General features: G+C 34.1%; 1 protein-coding gene across 1 annotated transcript in view; it reads right to left on the minus strand.

Annotated features, from left to right (window-relative positions):
- The window catches only part of LOC113107395 (transmembrane protein 132C), a 210,893-nt gene that overhangs the window by 108,527 nt on the left and 80,806 nt on the right, over positions 1–21,560 (minus strand). The gene's annotated exons all lie outside the window — the stretch shown is intronic.

The following is a 21,560-nucleotide window of genomic DNA, read 5'->3' on the forward strand; positions in this document are numbered from 1 at the left end:
ATAAACCGCCACAAATTGCACCTGATTAAGATTAAAATTAAATTTACATTTGCCATTTATTTATGCATTTAGCAGATGCTTTTAGATCCAAAGAAGTGATAGTTAAGATTGAGTTTTCATAAGAACATTTTCTTAAATTTAATTGACCTAAATTGTTAATGTACTTCAGTACGTCAGTTTATTATTATTTTTATTTTTTTGTAATTAATACTTTAATTTAGCAAGGATCCAAAGTAAAAAAAAATTACATTTTCTATCATTTTTTATAACTTTCTACTCTGAAAACCAGAAAAAAAATAACCACAAAAATATTAAGCAGTGCAAAAAAATTTAAACACTGATAATATATACCAACCATAATTATAATAATAAAATAGCAATACAAGACCAAAACCTAACTTTTCAGTGTCTCCAAACCCCAAACTTAACTCTCAGAAGAGACTTTTTGCTATTTAAAATTTTTATGACGGAAGGGTTATTTTTTATTTTATTTTATTTATTTATTTTTTTAAAGTTGTATTACTCACTGGGAACATTGGCAGACACAGCAGTTTATTTTAGGTTTTACTGACCTTAGGGGGGCATTCAGGCCCATTCTAACTATCAAAACCAACACACACACACACACAATATTATAATATTCTGCTTTATTCAATCACTGAGCAATATACCAGTCTGCCTATAAATAATGAATAATTCAGCAATGTCCCCTCCTTGAAACTATCCATTTCACAAATGATTATCAAAAAGGCCCCTGAAACCCCTGAGTTGTGACACTTAGTCAATAATTCACTCATTTCTATTTCATACATATCTGTTGTATCGTGTTTAAAATTGATGCACAAGTGTCTGATTGGAGCTCTACTGTGCTGACCTGTTGTAATCCCAACAAAGGCATTTGGCTATGGACCAGGAAGAGCATTTTCTATTTGCTTTATAATGCAGTGCATGGTTAAGGCTATTTTTCTTTTTCTTTTTTTTTTCTTTTTTCTTTTTCCTGGGAACACCATAAAAAGCTTCGATAAGCTTTGATAAAGATTTTCCAACTAAAATGTTAAGGTTCAAATTACTTTAAATCAGGGACTGGGTCAGGAAAATGTATTGTATCAAAATAAGTTGATACTTAATATTTTAACGAAATGCAATTTAACTCAAAACAAAAAGAAAAACACAACTTTCTGTCTTTTGTAGAAATTGTAGAACATTTTATTTTAGATTTTTTTCCCAATGTTGTTTTGATTCCCATTACTTTCATTATTGAAACATTCTTTAAATGTTGTATTTAGTATAACTGACTTGCATTTAGAAAATCTTCACCCTAGCATGATGTTGTACAATGATTTCCTATTTCAGTATTAAACTTCGGGGTCTGAAACCTCAGTATCTGAACTTACTAACATTTGAAATATAATGAATGAGAAATATGCTGCTGCATGGAAGGGTTTGCCAATTAAATCCCTCTTTCTGTGTAAACAGTGAATGTTTGAGAGATCGTCATACAGTCAGCATTTACAATTCATCTAAATTCATTTCATCTGCTTTCATAATCTAGAGAAGGGTTCAGTGATTTCCGCTGAAAATGGGAACAGGTAATTGCATTTGACAGACAGGCAGTGAAAAGGGGGATTTTTGAGAGCAAATTTGAGTCCAAGAGATCAGAAAGTGCCATAATAGTACACGTAAAGAACATTCTGCACATATATGAAAATACATTTATGTTTCTGAGTTTCCTATGTTACCAAATGCAGACAGTGGGTCTCATTCATGAAACATTCGTAAACATACGAGTAAATATGTGAGTGATTTGCACGTAAAGAGAACTTCCCGAAAACTCTTCTCCTGATTCACAAAAACTTCGTAAACGTCAGATGTGATAGTGAAATGTGTGTGTGTGTTAATGAATTCCAATCAGTCGTAAATGGGATGCACGTGCACGCTCATTCTCAATTACCATAAATCACGGCCAGTAAATCCGACTGACAACTATATATGAGCATCATATTATGACACCAAACAAAAGATTTCAACATGTCTTCTCAAAAGCCAATGAAAAATTAAAATTTCTCAGCTGCAGAAATTGAAGTTTTATTATCAGAAGTTCATTCAAAATGCCACGTTTTATTTTCAAGTGTATATAGTGGCGTATCAGGTCCTAAAAAAAGGAAGCTTGGCAGCATATTACAGGTGCTGTTAATGGAGTTTCATCTGTTAATCGAACAGTCCCAGAAGTGAAAAGAAAAACCGTATGTAATTACTATATATAATAATTTTTTCAAAATGCTGTGTAAATATGTACCCGATTATGAATTAAAATGCAGCCGTATTAATGAGTAAAACGTTCAGATGTTAAACGCACTATTTACGTGCGGCTGGGAGCAGGTGTAGATTTATTTCGTACTAACTAACATTTGGAAAATACAAACGTTTTAATGAATCCGAAAATTTACGCCAGAACCACTTTACATGCAATTTACACAAAAATCAGTTCTGCTCGTCTTTCATGAATGTTGGATAAGCCATTTTTCAGTTAATACCCTTGACAGAATCAATACCAAATATCCAGGACAGAATAAATGTCCATTCACAAATCAAAACTGGGTTTTTATTTCTTTGCTTGTGTTTGCACCTGTGCATAAATAGGCCTTATCATGTCTAGCACAACATCCCTGTCAAAGCACAAGTTTGTCTCCACTAACCCGTGACGGCAGATATGGTATACACACTGAAAAGCACTGATGTCTTTCCCTGTCTTGTTCTGTCACACTCTTAAATATTTTCTTTATGTCATACAAGAATTTTCTAATACAGTATTTCCATTAACTCAAAAACTTCACAACTTTTATTATATAAATGAAAATATAAATGCTCAATGAAGTAAAAAACCTAAATCCACTTTTGGTCTGATCATTGCTCATGAATTATCTTCATATTTTCCCTCAGCAAATAATTTCTCAATAATTGTGATTCATAATCATAAAACCCTCAGGATATAATTCATTAGATTCAAATATGAAGCATTCAGTATTGTAATCTTTGTTTAATTGAGATCTCCAAGACTCCACTTCAGCTTTTGAATAGTTGTCATTACCTTTCTTTCTTTTTTTTTTTTTGTCTTGTTTCTTTCATATCATCAAATGCCAAGTCTCACAAATTTCAAACAGGAAAGGGTTTAATGTTAGTGGGACATTATACAGACTCATGCTCAGCCCAGATCTGTTCTTTTACTAAGGCACAATGGACATCATTTATGAAACACAAGCAGAACAAATTTCTATGTAAATCACTTGTAAAACCATTATTACGTCAATTTCCTTTCAAATCAATTCCATTTAGCTGAGAATGGATTTATGATCGATTTGCAAAGAAATTTTTGTTTCTCAGGTTTATGAATAAGTCCCAATGTTATGGCAGAGCTTTTACATTAAAAGACTGATATTTACTCAAAATTGCTCTGAATCTTCAATTTGCATGTGAATTGCTAATACAGTTAGCTGAACCCCCTTTCAACCATCCAGAATCCAAAGGGCTAATCCTTAGCAATTGATTCAGCACCTGTGACTCGTGCGCTTCAGCAAATAAATATTCCCACATAAATGGCTAGTGCTAACAGCTTTAAAATATTGTCCAAATGTTTGCGGCTGCTTGTTATTTATTTATGCAATGTTAACAATGACCAAGAAGGATCTGATCTGACACTTGCATGCAGTTCGTGAAAAGCGTACAACAACCATTTTCAGCACCGATTTCACAAGAAGAGTCTGTGTGTCTCCAATATATTTTATAGACTTGGAATCATCAACACAGAATAAAGTAATATCTTTTTTTTTTCAAGGAAAACCACACACACTCAATCACACATAAACCCTCATAGTTGGCCCAACTCTATTATTGTTAAATGAAAACATATAACATGTTTTTATAATTTTAAAATTATTCAATTACCATTAAATACCATTTATTTATTTTAAATTAATTATGTATATTTGATTAATTATAAACGTATTTCCAACCCTTTCTTTAATTATATATTCTACTTATTCATAAAAAAATAATAATAATTTAAAAAAGCTCAAAGCAATCATGTATTCCCAAATCAGTCTACACTGATCCTGCTGGATTTCCACGCAGCCCATGAACATGACACACCATTAAACATTTATTTTCTTTTCACACTTTTCTCATCTTTCTATCATCACATTCAATTTAAAATGGGAATGCTAACAGCTATCCTTCTCCATGCATTATAGACAGAAAATGGTTCACCTGTACTGAACCTGCAACTGAACATGTAAGAATAAAGAATTCAATGCATTTTAACAGTATAAAAAAAGTATTCCTAACTTGCTTGGGCCAAAAGAGAGCACATGTAAGGTCAGCACACTGTCTGACTGCTAAACAAGATCCTGCATTGATATATTTCAGATCCTGGAGATTGTCTGAGCACAGATATCTCAGGATAAGATGGTGCAGTTTTGCTTAGAGTCAAGCTCATAAGCTCAAGTTCTGCTCTCTGAGTGTCTCCTCTATGTGTGTGTGTGTGTGTGTGTGTGTGTGTGTGTGTGTGTGTGTTCAGGCCAAAGAAAAAGCTATTCAAACATCTCATTCCTGGAGTCTCAGCTGAGGCAGAGAAATCAAACATCAAGAACAAGTGCTGAAAAAAACATAAGGACAGCACTTCTTCTGAATGCAGTGCTATGCTGACTAAAGGGTGTAGTTTTGTCACCTTAAGAAAAAGATCTTTTAAAGAAAAACTAATTTATACAAAAAGTTACATTGTGTTATACCGGGTCAAAAAGTCTAAATCCACTTTGAAACTCTGGGATGCAAAATCTAACTTAAATTTAAAAATGACCTAAAATACTTTTGAAGCATTCTCAAGAAAATGAGGATCACCTCAGTTCACTTGCTTAAAATGTGACACAAATGGCTTGTAAATTATTTGTAGCTATAGTGTCTATTTTTAGATTGATTCTCTCTAACACTGAAACAAAAGATGAACTGAGGTGACAGTACACTCCATGAAACATTAAAACCGGTGAAATGACTGTTGAAGTAAGTGAGATGGAAACAGAAAGCAATATATACAAACAAACAAAAAAGAAGATGGAAAAGACAGAATACTGCTAGAGTGTTTTGTGTGCAACAGGAAGATATAAATGAAAGATTCTGAGCTCGAAAACAGCTCTCATCCATCCATCTCACTCCAGTACTACAGAATGAACATTCGATCCATTCAGCTTTTTATAAACAGGTTAATATATGGATCTTCTATTTCTGTTCCCAGCAGGAGAAAGCTATAATGCATAAACACTCATGTCAATGTCATTAGCAGGTCACTGTTAGTCACCCACTTCCTGTGAAGCCAGTGAGGTGATTCCCACTTCCCTCTTCCTAAGATGTGATTTTTAAGTAATACAACATGAGATTTGAGAGTTTTAAGATTGGAAATCGGAGATGAGATTTTACATAACATGAGAGATTTAAATGTAAGATTTGAGCCTTTTAATTATACAGTTTGAGATAAAAAAAAAGGTGACATTCACAATGTATGAGATTTGTAATATGAGATTCAATACATTACATAAAAGATTTGTGATATGAGATTTGAGATACATTGTCAATTTCTTATCTCAAATTACATACCTGATATCCCATATCTTCTCAAATAAATGAGTTTAAGATATAAGTTTCGAGATACATGATTTTTCCGAGATTCAAGATTTGACATAAAATACAAGATATAACATTTTTGATGTGAGATATAGTACAACTGAGAAATGAGATTTGATATGAGACTTACAAAAATAAATGAAATTGGAGATATAGATATTATAGATTTGAAGATAAGATAAGAGAAGAGAAGAGAAGAGAAGAGAAGAGAAGAGAAGAGAAGAGAAGAGATCTCATTACATGAGTAGAGGAGTGTGGTGAGACCAAAACCAAAATGAGCCCTGAGACATTCCCAGCAAAATTCATTCAATTAGTTATCTGAATTCTATCAACTATGATCCTTGTTTTATAATCACAAAAGAAGTTCACAATCCCCAGCCAAGGCTTTATAAGATGATGTAATGAACTTGTGTCTCTTGATGTCTCTCCTCATCCTTAAAACCCCTTACATTCATTTATCTATCTACCGCGAAGCTGTGATTCATGTTTTGAAGCCAGTTAAAATCAAGCTTTCCGAATGCTGGCGATGAATTATTATGACAGTATAAATAGTAGCAAGAGGGCCACTAGAATGTTAAAAAGCCTCTTTGGCCCACCACTGAATGCGTCTCATTCCCCAAAAGCAAACAAATGTTTCTAAATGAGCCATTTACTGATCCCTCAATACTGGCGCAGAGTTTTAACACTGTCGTCAGTGCAGGGAAATCTAGAATAGACAAACAGTGTCATCTCTGAACAATGGAGGGGCAAGCTGAATAATATGAGGACGGTGGGCAGTCCTAATACCCTAAAATATTAACCGTCAATATGCCAGAACATGACATTGCTTATGAAAATACATAAAATGTTTGAAAACCCAGGAACGTCATCAAGAACAGATTTAATCACTCCAATAAACCATAATAATAAAAAAAAATTCTGGCCATTTAAAAACACTGCTGCATATTCAGATAACTTCACATGGGTCAACAGTCTTTTCGCAGCTTTGAATCCCAGGGCAGTTTGGTAATTTATAGTCCTCCGGCGGATAATTAGAGTTTAAGCCGGCTAGACTGACCTAGATCTATCTATACCTTATGAAATAAGTGTCATCCTCGCTCTGGGCTGGTAAAAATGTTTTGTAATACAAGAATTTATTAAGAAGAGACACACAATTAGACACTTATGAGACTTTAATAGGTTGCTCTCTTACCCATGCTATTTTTTAGGAGAAGAGACCTACTTTTGCATTAAACTTAGCCGGGAGTCATTTTAAGAAGGATATTGTAAAGCTCTCCTCTCCGCTGAAGAAAAACCACGATGAAAGTAAACATTCACATTTATCTCCATCGGTATATTTCCAGAAAGGATGAAAAAGGCCGGTATGACACGGGTACAAGCCACTTAGTGGAGCCAAATTGCACTAAAAGCAGAACTTGACATTTGGATTAAAGTGAATTTTGGAGTCATTATCTGACGAATGCAATCTGTCTTTCCTGTGCTGACTTCTCTCTTATTGAACCAGAAAGTTTGAGCAGGGCATATTGAAAGTCTTGTGCGTCTAACTGGTAAAGAAAATAATCAATTGCATTCTGTTTAAGTCTCATGGCAGTTTGCATCATGGATAAAAGCAATGCAGATAGCATTAGAAACTATTTTGTTGAAAATGTACTCACCCTCAGGCCATTCAAGACTCAGATGAGTTTGTTTCTTCATTAAAACAAATTTGGAGAAATGTAACATTAATTGCTTGCTAATCGATGAATACATTGCAGTGAAAGGGTGCCATCAGAATGGGAGTCCAAACAGCTACAAGTAATCCACACCACTCCAGTCCATTAATAAATGTCTTGTGAATTGCTGTGTGTTTGTAAGAAACTTTAACTTTATAACGTCGGTCTGGCCCTAACTGGAAAAAATAATGCTTCTTCCAGAGATAATGCTACACTGCAGAGGATCCATTGGTGATTAAATGATGTGGTGCTAAATTGCTCCATATTTGTTCTGATGAAGAAACAAAACTCATCTACATCTGAGATGGCCTGAGGGTGAGAAATTATTATTATTATTTTTTACCACATTTTCATTTTTGGGTAATTCATTTTACTACTATGACTACAGACAAAAAGAAAAAAGAAAAAAAAAAACCTTGTTGTGTGTGTAAATAGAAAGTGGACTCAATCCCATGAGAGCTTGCGACTCCAGAGGGTGCCACACAATCTCTCCATAACCAGCAGCTCTACCTCTAGAACTGATACAATCTCTCCCTCCATGTTTCTTTCTTGTTCTAAAACAATTGGTTGTTGATGAGCTCAGGACCTCACTGAAAGGAAGGTGAACTCAATATGTGCTCTTGGTCTCTGTGGGTGTGTGTGTGTCCAGTGTACTTCAAATCACCCTGCACAGGATGTCACATTGAGTAAAACTACCTCTTCCTGTGAGAAAGCCTATGGTCACATTCAATAAAACATTGTTAAGCACATTAAAAATTCATTGTTGAAGCAATCAAGCTGTGGCTATCACAGAAGCTGAATGTAACTTAAAATAAATCAAACTTTCATTAGAAATCAAAATTTCCTTCCAAACTTATCCATTCAAAATCTCCCTGCTCCGTTTCAAAAATACCATTTACTGAAAAAAAGCCAACAAAGTCATTTTATATTAAAATATGAACACGTGACCGCCCACAATTACACATCAACTATGATAATTCCATGTGCAGCTGAATAAGATTCTTTAGATTTGTTTTTGAAAGAAGTTTCTTATGCTGTATTTATTTAAACAAAAATACAGTAAAAAGCAGTAATACTGTCAAGTAATAAGACATTTTTAAATATTTTATTTATTTTTTAATATATTTTTCAAATGTAATTTATTTCTGTGCTGTTAAGCTATGTTTTCAAAACACATTAATTTTCTAAAAAATAGATTTAATTTTACCTAATTTCTAAACGATTCGTGCGTGTCGGAAACAAAACGCCAATTGTCATGACTGAATGACAGCCCTGGAGACTTGTCAATACATGGAAAATATTTCGATTGTACCTCACCAATTCGAGCCGGGGTCTGATGATGAAACGGTTAAACTGGCTGATCAACAAGAGACTGATTTGCAAGCACAACTGGGTGATCAAACAAATTTACTCTCACATCGTAGGATAAAGCATCTTCTCAACATGATTTTAACCACACAGAAATTTTACTATGTTTGTGCGCAGGCAAGTTGGAGGCGTAGAACATGTGCAGACATTATGCAAATGTGTTACTTTGTGACATATATCCGTAACAGAATAAGATCTGAATTTTTGACGACTCGTTTAGGCGATTGTGAGCTGACTCTCTCTTTTTTTTTTTGATAGACAATAACTTTATTTATTGTGCACTGTCGGCTTAAAAACTTTTGCAGATAGTTTATGCTCATATACAGCTGCATGACAAACTGCATGAAAGGTAATATTCAAAAAGGCACAAGAGGGCATAATAATAATAAACCCATGCAATTATACTTTTACTATACTAAACTTGTATACTTAAAATATGCTAATTTAAAAAAATGTTGTGCTTAATGCACTTTAATTGTGTGGACATAGTGTTGAGGTCCACTAACAATATACTGAAGCATATTTGATTTTTGTTAAGTGGAACGATTGCAAGTATTCTTCAGGTACACTTTAAATGTCTTGCATTTAAAAATCTGTATTATTCAAAGATCATACAAACCTCATCAGTGGTGACATTAAAGCACATTTTATATTTAGAAATGTTCATTGTGCACAAGTAGTACTCAGAATAAAGTTTAATTAATTAATTTTTATATCAGTAAGTCTTGAGTGATATGACAGTAAATATGCTGATTGATTTGAACTATACTTACTATGTAATAAATGTATGTTAGGCAAGGCAAGGCAATGCAAGTTTATTTATATAGAACATTTCATACACAATGGGAAGTGCTTCAACTCAGCAGCAGCAAAAAAAGGTAAAGAAAAGGTGTTTCATTCTAATGGTCAAAAAGAGAATTCGAAAAAACAACAAAACAACACAAACATGACTAACATTATAAATGAGCCTCAAGGAAAAATAAAGTGACGATGCTGTATGATCCCTATAAAATAAGTGTAAGGCACATAGGGGTACACATATAGATAAACATAGATAAAAAATTAAGACATTGGATTAATTATTATGAAAATAATTATTAATGAAATCCAGGGGTTAATGCGATGAGAGCCGTTCTCTGTTTAGTCCTCCTACACTCTTGTTACGGAGTCAACTCAATTACAAATTGGCAACACAAATCCCATCCCTTAGCAACAAACCCGAAATAGGAGCTAGTGTTGCCTTGAGACTGATGAAACTCTTGTAAATTCGAGACACTAAGTGCCTCATTTCTGCAGCAACAGCAAAGTCCTCTCATGAAGCATCTGCCAAGCGGCATTTGTCAAATGAGGTGAATTGCAATTTTGATTCAGTGGACACAGCTCTTACAAGAGAAATCTGCTTGAACAGTTACCAAATTGCCATGGTAGACGCTGTTTAAAATGCTACAAGATCTCTGACAAAGCTTGAGTAACAAGAGTCTGTCATCTAAAAGGCACCGAAACTGTATGTTTGTCCACAAACATCCACTTTTCAGAATACTGCCCATCCATGTTCTCAGTCAAAGCCCTTCTGAAATGAATTACACCTGGGAGGCAGGAGTTTGTGTACTTTCCTGTTGGCTTTCCCGCTCGATCACACATCATGAATCAGCACAATTCAGCAAACTCTTCAGACCCCTGGGTGCACATTTCAAGAGCAACAGCGGTTCCTAATGGCTGCAGGGCTCTCCATTAGCCTCAAGGTGATACAGTCAAAATCTGTGAGTTATCCAAACTGTTGGCTTTAGTTAAAAGCCTTTGGACTTGCAGAAAATAAGCTCTTATGGAAATACAGCTTAATTATAAATAAAGTAAAGTTAAAAAATTACAGTATTAATACATTTTTACAAAAGATTTAGATAAAAAAAAAATGCTGTTCTTTTGAACTTTATTTTCATTAAAGTATCCTGAAAAAAGTATCAACGTTTCCACAAACATAGTAAGCACTTTTTTCAATCTCTATAATGTTTTCAGAATATTACTGTTTTATAGTATTTTATTCAAATAAATGCAGCCTTGGGCATATAAGCATAAGAGACTTAATATATATATATATATATATATATATATATATATATATATATATATATATATATATTAATATATATATATATACACTGACACTCTTGGCAATCAAACAACTAACTTATGATAAAGTGGAAGCAAATACAAGATTATATACATTTGGTCCCCACAATGTAGCATAAACAAGAACACACACACACACACACACAAACCCACACACAGACACACACACTGTATGGTCAGCTATCCGCGTAGGGACTCTCCATAGGCGTAAAGGTTTTTATTACTGTACAAACCATATTTTCTATTGCCCTACACCAAGACTACACAATTCTACATATATATATATATATAGAATAGTATGTATACTATACATTATTATATTATTATATATATAAATAAAAGGAATTTCAAAATAAATCTTGAAGGCATGATGAATGTATTAAAGTGACATTCATATGACAAAAGCAAAAGGGGGGAAAACTCTTTGTTTTAATAAAAATCATCTCCTAGGAAACAAAATTGCCTGAATATGAAGAAAGACCTGTATATGTAATATATGCATGTGTGTGTGTATATGTGTGTGTGTAATTTTCAAAGGGATGATAGGAAAATCTCAGATTATTGAAAATCATATCATATCATATCATATCATATCATATCATATCATATCATATCATATCAATCATATCATATCATTCCTCTATACATATGTAATATTATCTCCATTTGCTATTTTAGGTTCTGCGGGCTTTACAGAGATCAAACTGAAATATAATAGATATAAAAACCTTAAACCACACAGCTTGTGGCTAAATTCAATTTCATATGAACATAAGTGTGTTTAGGAAAATGATAGTTGAACAGGAAACTACTAAATATAATAGCCTCTTACCGCAATAATAGACAAGATTATTTTTGCATGTAACAAAACCGATTGTGTTCTACAGTGAATCAGTGCACATCTTAAGGGACATAAGGTTAATGGTCTGTGGGTGCATTTCTTAATGTTGTGTGTCCTGTAGCTCTGGTGAAGGTGTAGATGTGCAGAAACTCTCAGTGGAGTGAGGTCCCGTCCCAATGGCGCTTAGCTTAGTACCATTTCCTCACATTAGAGTGCATGAAATATGATGGATGACAGATGCAAGGAGTATGAACACTGGTCCTCAGGGCTTGTCAGGCCTGGACGAGCCACCCATTAGTCTCTATTTCAGAGAGAAGCTGACACAGACACACACAAACACACTTGCTAACCAGAACACATATTGGCACACTTAATATAGAGTTTACTGTAAGCACTGAGAACTTCATGTATTAAGTTGCTGTGTAATTGTGTTGTTGAAATACTCATTAGTAGATGGACAGACTTTATAGACCTTGGTCTATGACAGAAGTGCAGTTTTTTTTTAATTAAATAAAACAGTTTTGAAATTTGTAAGAATGATGTAGCCCTTTATTCAGTGTGTTGTTGTAATAAAAACTTTAAGTCTATCCCTCACAGTCTCATTTTCAGCCGTGTTAAATTCAATATGGCGCCTAACAAGATTAAGTTCTATTGCACTTTTGATTTGATTCTGAGGTAAAAACTGCAAAAATATCATTATAATGCAAAACTGCATCTTGGGTTACATTTCTGGGTTTGGAAAACTACAGCAGAGTGAACTTATATAGAGGTACAAATGAGAACATAGCAAATATCATTTTTGTGTTCCAACAACAAAAGGATCTACTATTGATTCTTCGTGACTTTCTAGAAGAGGTAAAGTTGTAGAGAGGGACTGATCAGGGCAGTCAGAACAGAAAAAAAAGATTTAAAGTTTACAATCACTTTTTCAGCATCTGCATTAGAAAACCATACGTGTTAACTATTTATTTATTTATTTAGTTAGTTAGTTAGTTATAGGCTAGTTTTTAATTTAATGCCAGGGTAATATAACACAGAGATAAGAGTTATACTTAAATTAAATTTTATGCACAATTTTCAATATTAAAGGTGCAGTATGGAATATTTGGTGCATATCAGACAGAAGATTTATAAAACAATAGAGTGAAATGTTAATTTAATGTAAATGTGATTTTTGCGACTGGATTTCGAGATTCTCTCCACATTTTCCACATGACAAAATCAATCATAAGGCCCTATGAAAATGTCATAACTTTTCTTATTGTAAAAAAAGTTTTAAATAGATTTTAAACATATTTGCTCAATAATAGAAGTCAATGGAAGAGATGCTTCAGTACTCTGATTCAACTGCTTTTGTGTGGAAACAGTTTGCTGTGCTAATCTTTGCTAATCTTCAACATGTTTAGCTACTAATCTTCAATGTGTTGTGCATGAAAATCGTTTTGGAGTGAGCTATATTTGGAGTTTGTTACAGAAAAAAAAACATTTTTATTTCATAAAAAGAGTTACTGTTACCACAGTTTCCTCGTTCTGATGCCCGACCTTGACCAACAACAAATACCCCTGTTTTTCTGGCAAGCAACCAATGTGAAGGGCAGCACAAATTGTCCTTTAAGTCCTTGTGTACCAAAATAAATCATCTCAAGTGGGTTGATGACCAATATTTGAACTTGATATACAATAAATCTCCTCATTTCGCAATGGATTAAACATCTCTGTGCAAACAATGCATGCTACAGTGAGTTTTATGAATCTTCTCATTCATATGCAAATAGTCTAGTGCGTTTACAGGCGTTGATATGATAAAAAGGAGCCAGCGGCTAAACTCATTATCTCAATTCTGTCCTTGTCGTCCTGAGAATTGTCTTAAAGGTTCATAAATAACTCATGTCTAAAGGTCCTTTCTCTCTAGAAAGTCTTTCAGTTCAGCTGTTATTTTGATGATGTGTGGCATGTAATGCTTTAATGATAGCGTAGAGAAAAGAAAGGTGAAAGACATATACAGGCCAACCTAAAAGATCCCAGCATCTCGTTTTCTTTGTTCAGACTAATGTCAGAGAAAAAGATCTATTCACTTGGAATGTGTTTGGATTACGGAGCAAGCAAAGAAGAAAGGCCAAAGAAATAAAGCAAGCAAGTGAGAAGAACAGAGGGTGAGCTGGTGAAGAGCAGATCAAGAGAGAGAGTGAAAGAGGGAGAGAGTATGCGAATCAACAGAGGTTGCACTCAAATTGTTCTCAAGTCCTTTCAATGTCAACATTTTATGAATGTTGGAATCATCTGATAAAATGAGCAGAATCTATTGATCCAAATAAGAAGTCATTATCAAAAACACACACATATATATATATATATATATATATATATATATATATATATATAGAGAGAGAGAGAGAGAGAGAGAGAGAGAGAGAGAGAGAGAGAGAAAGACGTGTGGAAACAGAAAGCACACTTACAGGAACTAATTAAATACATTTGTGACATTGATTGTGAGTCTTTGTACAGAAATTCAGATGTTCTTGCTTCATCTGAAGCTCAGAATGTTCTTTGAATCATCTCAAATCATGCTGCAGATTATGATCATCAGGTTTGACGCATTCTATGCAGTTCATGCAGTTTGAGTGCTGCTGCTATTACAGCAAAGGGGAGACAAATCACACTATTCTAGATATAAAACTACTCTGATAAATTGATTTGCAACTGAAAATGTCAATCAAAGCAAAAATTTTAAACTTTAAATTGTCTGTCTCTGTTAAAAACAATAAAACATTTGAACAATGCAGAACAATGCAATAAAAAAGTTCCAGTCCGGTAATTGTTATTTCGACAGTCAGAAAAATAACAAACAGTAAGAATTCAAACTTTAGAATTCTATTAAGCTCTGTAACTACAGTACATCTTAATTCAGAATGTTCGAAATGTTTGCACTTATTGTCTATACACTTTATGCTTAAACTTTTATCTTAAGTTTCAAATATACCATGTAAAATTCAGTGGTGTTATCATTTACTACACTTAAACTCCAATTTTGTTTTATCCTAAGCATCTTTGAGCCTAATTCAGTACAAGTAAAATATATCTTGGTGATAGCCAATATAAAGCAGATATAATTTTGTATTTTAATTAATATTTAAGAAAATTGGAATCATTTGACAATGGATTAAAACATAAATGTGTAAAATAAACATATAATTTAGAAGACAATGTATTTTTCACCAATAACATTTAACAATAACAATAACATTTAATAGAAATATAATTAAAAAGGAAGTAAACACTGTAACCAACAGGTCACTCAGTATTCTGGGAAGTTTGTGTGAATTGGAAATTTTTCAAATAAAGCCAGGGTAACACTTATTTTACATACAGCACACAGAGAAAATGACATGGATATGACAGTGGGCAGATGCATGAAGCACAGCATAATTCAAAATCACTAGTTTAAAGTTGAAAGTTTAAAGCATTCAATTCACATGTACTGACCGTCACACAGAAAATACGTTATCATGCTGGATAAAAACATGCATATTTCACAAGATCTCACAGCAAGGTTTGTGAAATTAAATGTTCATTAGTCATTCAAAGATTTGTTTAAATTATATAAATATGTATTTGCTTAATGCTGACGGCAAACGCGAAAGTATTTGAATCTTTGCCTTTCTATTACTAATAACATAAAAGCAATCATTATAATACCTTTTGTACATTAATTCCTTTGTTTAACTGTTCTATCTGATTATTAGACAGACTTCTATACGTATGACACAGAACTGTTAACGACGACAGCGAACAAGAGGGATAATGTGAGCACTGTATGCTCAGGTGCTGACGCTCTCAGCTGTCAAAATAAAAGTCCTGCCTCAAAACACATCCGCTAAGCAGAAAAACTTATCAGCCAATGTCGATATTTAGCATTTTTCAATATATCAGCTTGGGCGATGTATCGGTCGACCACTGCTTGTAATGGAGTAATTTAATTTTAATCCATAATTTGTAATCTATAATTTTACATGGTTTTCAGCATGGTTATCAGGTACTCTTTACATCTAAAGTAAAACTACAATAACTTTGCAAAATCATTCATTACCCCCGCCAAAAAAACAACAACAAAAAAATAAAAATAAAAAAACTAAGAAATCGTGTGATAATAAACCTAATCTCACCTTTCAGATCAAACACTGATAAATATGTTCTGGCCATGTTCGTCAAATTGCGGTTCCTTTAAACATTTCCGATTTGGTCTGTGCCTGTTTGCAGCACGATTCTGTTTTTGCAGCATGTTTCTTTATTTGGTTGTGTTGTGAGCATTTGTAGCGCAAGTGTTGTCAAAATGATGAAGATGTTTTCTTCATTTGCTTGTGTTTTAATTATATTCATCTTTTCTTAAAGGTGTTTACATAGTTTACCTGGTCAATTTTAATTTACAAAAATAATGTTTATAGTAGAGGCCTTGCAAAGATTTCATGAAGTCCTTGCGCGGAGAATAGAGAAAGCTTAGCACTCTCACGCTTCTCAGTGGTAGATGTTTGGCTGCTTCTAACAGCAGGGGCAAACTGGGCCATGCTAACCAGTCAAGCCTTGATTTCTGGGGCGTTCAGGGTCAGGGATTTGAGGACCCAGGCATTTGGCAGATTGTGCCTCCCTAGCGAGGATCCATTGATTAGGCCTGAAGGATCAGGGTGAAGAGTGGCACACAGAGGGACCAACCCAACATGGATCAATTTCTCAGGCTGATAAGCTATCCTCTCCTGGCATGCCCTTTGGCCTCTCTTCCTGGTGGCTGGATTTCAACAGCTGAAAAATTGACATTGGAGAAAACGACTCAGTCCAGAAAGGGCAAGACCTTTTGCAAAATGTCAGCATATTAAATAATCCACAGAAATGTGGACGTGTATGTAAAATGCCACAGCATTGTACGGCATGTCTTTTTCATTGTTAATTCCCCACGGTGTGGAAATTTGACTTGACTCACTTAAAGAGTTGCAAGTCTGCATTTTCATTCTCAGTGAAAAGCGAAGAGATTTTAATCAGCAGTGTCTAGTTGATAGTGGCGGCCACTGACATTAAGACACAGTTTAATCTATTTTAAATGTATTATCTTAATACAGCGCATAATGAAATTGTAAACCAGTACCTCTGAGATAAAAACAGGGGAGGCCTTCATTTCAGAAAAAAAAAAAAAAGTATTTATTTACTTACGTATAATCTGTTTGTTAGCATGTATTTATTTTATAGAAGTATTTATTATTATTTACAATAGTATCTTTTCTGGAAATATTATATTAACATTATTATGTAAAATTATCTGAATTATTATATATTACAATTATACTTTATCATATCGTTTAATATCGTTATCGTTTAATATGCAGATACTATCTAGCTGTCTATCTGTTCACGAACGGCAGATGGTGAAAGTGTTCTGGAAAACTTGAATCTGGAAAACAGTTCTGTTCTCTGACACTTTTGGCACAGAAATCTTACATAGCACATTTAATGAACTTTATTCTATGTCAAAGTATAACGCCTTCATTTGCTTTCCGCCAAAACAGGAGTTTTAATTGTTCATTTTAATTGCATTTATCCATGATTGTCTATGTGAAAAAGATAAAACAAAATCTGGGATGAAAGGAACCTAAAGGGAGGGCAAGGTTAATTAAATCTGCCCACTCTAAATTAAGTGAAAAGAGCTCAGATCTATTTGACAGCCTGTAATGATCTATTTAATACACATGTGATGGGAAACGTGTGATACGATGCTCTCGTGTCAAACAAACTGCTCAGACAAAGGGGCTTTGATCAAAAACATGTTTTAAACTACTTCTTTGATTTCCTAATCACGATAATACAACAGGAAACTGCAGTCCTGTCAACAAATAACATGACTAAAATTAGATGAAGAGAAGTCTGAATTTCCTTCATCAAACTCTTTACAAATCAAGTTCGTATCAGGCATTTTGGTGTTGCAAGACAAGGTCATTTAGGATTCATCATGTAAATCATTAATAAGCATTTCAAAACATCACGGAGAGTCATGAGTCAAGGCTGCGATGGTAGAAACGTGAACGATAAGAGCAGCTCTTGTGAGATTCTCTCTACTCTATTAAATGAAAAATCGTTTTGGCAATATAAAGGAGCAAATCATCGAAATGGCCCATTTTCCCATCATGAAAGTAATACAGATATCAAAGGTGGGCCGAGCACAATATGATATTTGTAAAATTGTGCCATCTCCCATCAGCGTGGAGGTTCATCTCTGTGAGTAAGACTAATGAAGCTAGTTTTGCTGTTCCAAATGTGTCTCATCTTTAACATCTAACAGAAAAATATTAGCAATATCGGCTGGGAGATAATGTTGAAAAACAGAAACATTTACACTAATGAACAATATATCACTGTAAAAAAAAGTATATATATATAAATTATAGATCTATATAGTATAGATCTATGAAGCTGAATATATAATACAATGAAAATGTTGGAGAATCAATCTGAGTATTAGAAGCACATAAACAGAAATAAACTCCTATTTCAGAAGGCAGCCGAATTAACAATCCTCAAGGTGACGTTAAGCCTAATGCATTATGATGTTGCCATGGCAAAAACATCAACATTGTTACTATTTCACTGAAATACTGCAAGGCTTTGTGAATCTTTTCATATTCTGACTTTTGCAAACAACAAATAAATTCAAAGAATTATGGAATTATATAACAAAAATGGTGCCATGACCCTATTTGTTAATAATCAATTTGGCCGCCACCTTAAGGTGAATGAAGATTCAGATGTTACAACATGTTTCACATTTAATGAAGCCAACGCAACGCTATGCAACTGGAGAAAAGAAACATTCAGATAAAGTGTTCAGCCTCATTTCTTCTTCCTTTTTTTTTATAAACATCAATAGTAAAGACTGAAATAGGTCAAAGGTGGCTGGGGCGCTTTCATCCCAACAGGTGAAAGCGAAGACGTGTCGAGGTATCTACTACCCCAGATCTCTTCTATCTCAACATGAGTGGAGTCATGAGTGGAGTCAAGTGCACCAAATCCACTTTAACCTCAGGGTGAAGCAAGACTGTCATGCAACACATTTGAGAAAAATCAGGGGAGGTGATGATGTGCTTCATCTTTGACTAATCTGATATTTGAGTGAGGGCTCCTCTGTTGAGGCAGAAGGATGTGAAGGATGGTGAAAGGGATTGTGAAGCATGCCAGTGGGTTTAAACACACTGTACATGGGGGAAGATAACATCACCCAGGTTAGAAGAGATAATCCACTGATCTGATATTGTAGACAGATCTCTTAGACCACCAGAAGTGCACTAAAACCATGAGAAGGGGAGAGTGTAGGGGGGTTATGGTTAAGTGGTTGTGTAAATGCAGGTTCTATGAGGAAACATAATTGAAACAAGAAGTTTGAGACCAAATAGCGTGCAACATTGCCCACATACTTTTTAAGCCATCTGGTGTCCAGTTGTTTCTATTTGTTTAGTTTTTTCCTTCACAGAATTTTTTTTTTTTTTTTAGATCCAAACCAACCAGCTCTAAAATTACAAACTTTCATTTTAAGAGGAAAAAATAATACATATTTGAAAGCTGAACAGGAAGTACAATTTAATGTCTTGCAAATAATATACAATTAAAAAAACAATGATTGTTATCAAAAGCATTTGATTGGACAAAAAATGTATACAAACCCATGAGTGTAAGATATAAAATGCCAATATTTTAGTCTTTTTTCCCAAATAAAGTATACAGTATTATCAGTTTAATGACCAATTTTGATTTCATTGATTCTTTAAAAGTTTTTTTTATAAAACAAAACAATAAAATAATCAAACACAATAAAATCACACATTCAGACTGCAACAGATTAAGTAAACACTGCAATTTAGTTTCATTGGCACATTTATGGCACTTTTCCAGAAAGAGATTTTGTCGTTCTGTTCTTTTCTGCGGATTGTAAGGCACCGTTGTGACTCATTCTCTCCTGAGCCAAGAACAGGAATTATAGCACAGCATAGCCCCCCCAGTGTTTCGGTTTTCTTTCCTGAATCTGTGTCGCCGATATGAGCCACACTGAGAATACATCTGACATCCCAAGGAAATCAAAATAAATAAATAAACAAAAGGAAATAAAAGAAATATGGAACATCGCCAGACGAACATCCTACAAAGCTCATGTGTGGGATTTGTCAGTGCAAACCTCTGTTCAAAAAAAAAACAAAAAAACACCAAGATTAATTTTCTCATAAACACTAACACTGTATTGTAAAAACTGTGCAAGAGTCTATTTAAGAGGTCAAAATGTCTCTCATTTTCATACTAATTAGATCACTACTTTATACTAATTGGTATTTAAACAATAAACAAGATATTACCTTTTATTTAAGGTCTGGTGTTTTACCTTACCTCACATTTAAGGTTAAATTTTACCAACATAATACTCCAATAAATGCTTGTGGCAAGCCTTCCCAGAAGAAACTGGAATGTACCTGTTATTGATGCAAGAGGGGGAAAACTCTATATTAAAGGGTTAGTTCACTGAAAAATGAAAATTATGTCATTAATGACTCACCCTCATGTCGTTCCAATCCCGTGAGACCTCCGTTCATCTTCAGAATAGTTTAAGATATTTTAGATTTGGTCCGAGAGCTTTCTGTCTCTCCATTGAAGCTGTGTGTATGGTCTACTGTCCATGTCCAGAAAGGTAAGAAAAACATCATCAAAGTAGTCCATGTGACATCAGAGGGTCCGTTAGAATTTTTTGAAGCATCGAGAATACATTTTGGTCCAAAAATAGCAAACACTTTGACTTTATTCAGCCTTGTTTTCTCTACTGTGTCTGTTGTGAGAGAGTTCAAAACACTGCAGTTTAGTGATATCCGGTTTGCGAACGAATCATTCGATGAAACCGGATCTTCTTTAACCGGTTCACCAAATTGACTGAATCATTTGAAACGGTTCGCGTCTCCAATAAGCATTAATCCACAAATGACTTAAACTGTTAACGTTTTTAATGTGGCTGACACTCCCTCTGAATTCAAACAAACCAATATCCCGGAGTAATGCATGCACTCAAACAGTACACTGACTGAACTGCTGTGAAGAGAGAACTGAAGATGAACACTGAGCCGAGCCAGATAACGAACAAAAGATTGAATTGCTTGGTTTACCTGCCTTGTCGCGACGGGCCTGTGGACAGTATATCGTACACACATTTTCAATGGAGGGACAGAAAGCTCTTGGACTAAATCTAAAATATCTTAAACTGTGTTCCAAAGATAAACAGGGTCTTACAGGTTTAGAACGACATGAGAGTCATTAATGACACATTTTTGGATGAACTATCCCTTTAATGTCTATTCGTTTAGAATGCAAAATCCCTGTTGAAAGTGGAAATTGTTGTATTATGTGAGAAGAATGAAACTACAAAGTGATATAAGAGATAAGAAACATGCACAGTATAGGAAATAGGCTGCCACTGATAAGAGTAAAATATACATTACTCAATATATGCATTACTTAAAATACATTACTATGTGGAAATATTTAAAAGCAGAAGGTCTGACCAATCCGAATGTATATTTGGTAATAGATGCTGCCTTGTTTAGCAGACAGACAGCAAATAGCATAGCTTAGCAGAACTAGAACTGTGTTTGTTCTATTGATGTCCATTCATAATGACACCTCCACAGCATACAGTTAAGCAATGATGCTAACCTTTCCTAAAACATGCATATCATAGATTTCATTATCAGGATTCTTGCTCTAAATCATCCACCCTTAGAATCATCCGATAAAGACACAAGTGACATATTAGCTCAGGAACAAATCTGGCA

This window comes from Carassius auratus, chromosome 8 (assembly GCF_003368295.1).
Source record: "Carassius auratus strain Wakin chromosome 8, ASM336829v1, whole genome shotgun sequence".
Lineage (NCBI taxonomy): Eukaryota > Metazoa > Chordata > Actinopteri > Cypriniformes > Cyprinidae > Carassius > Carassius auratus.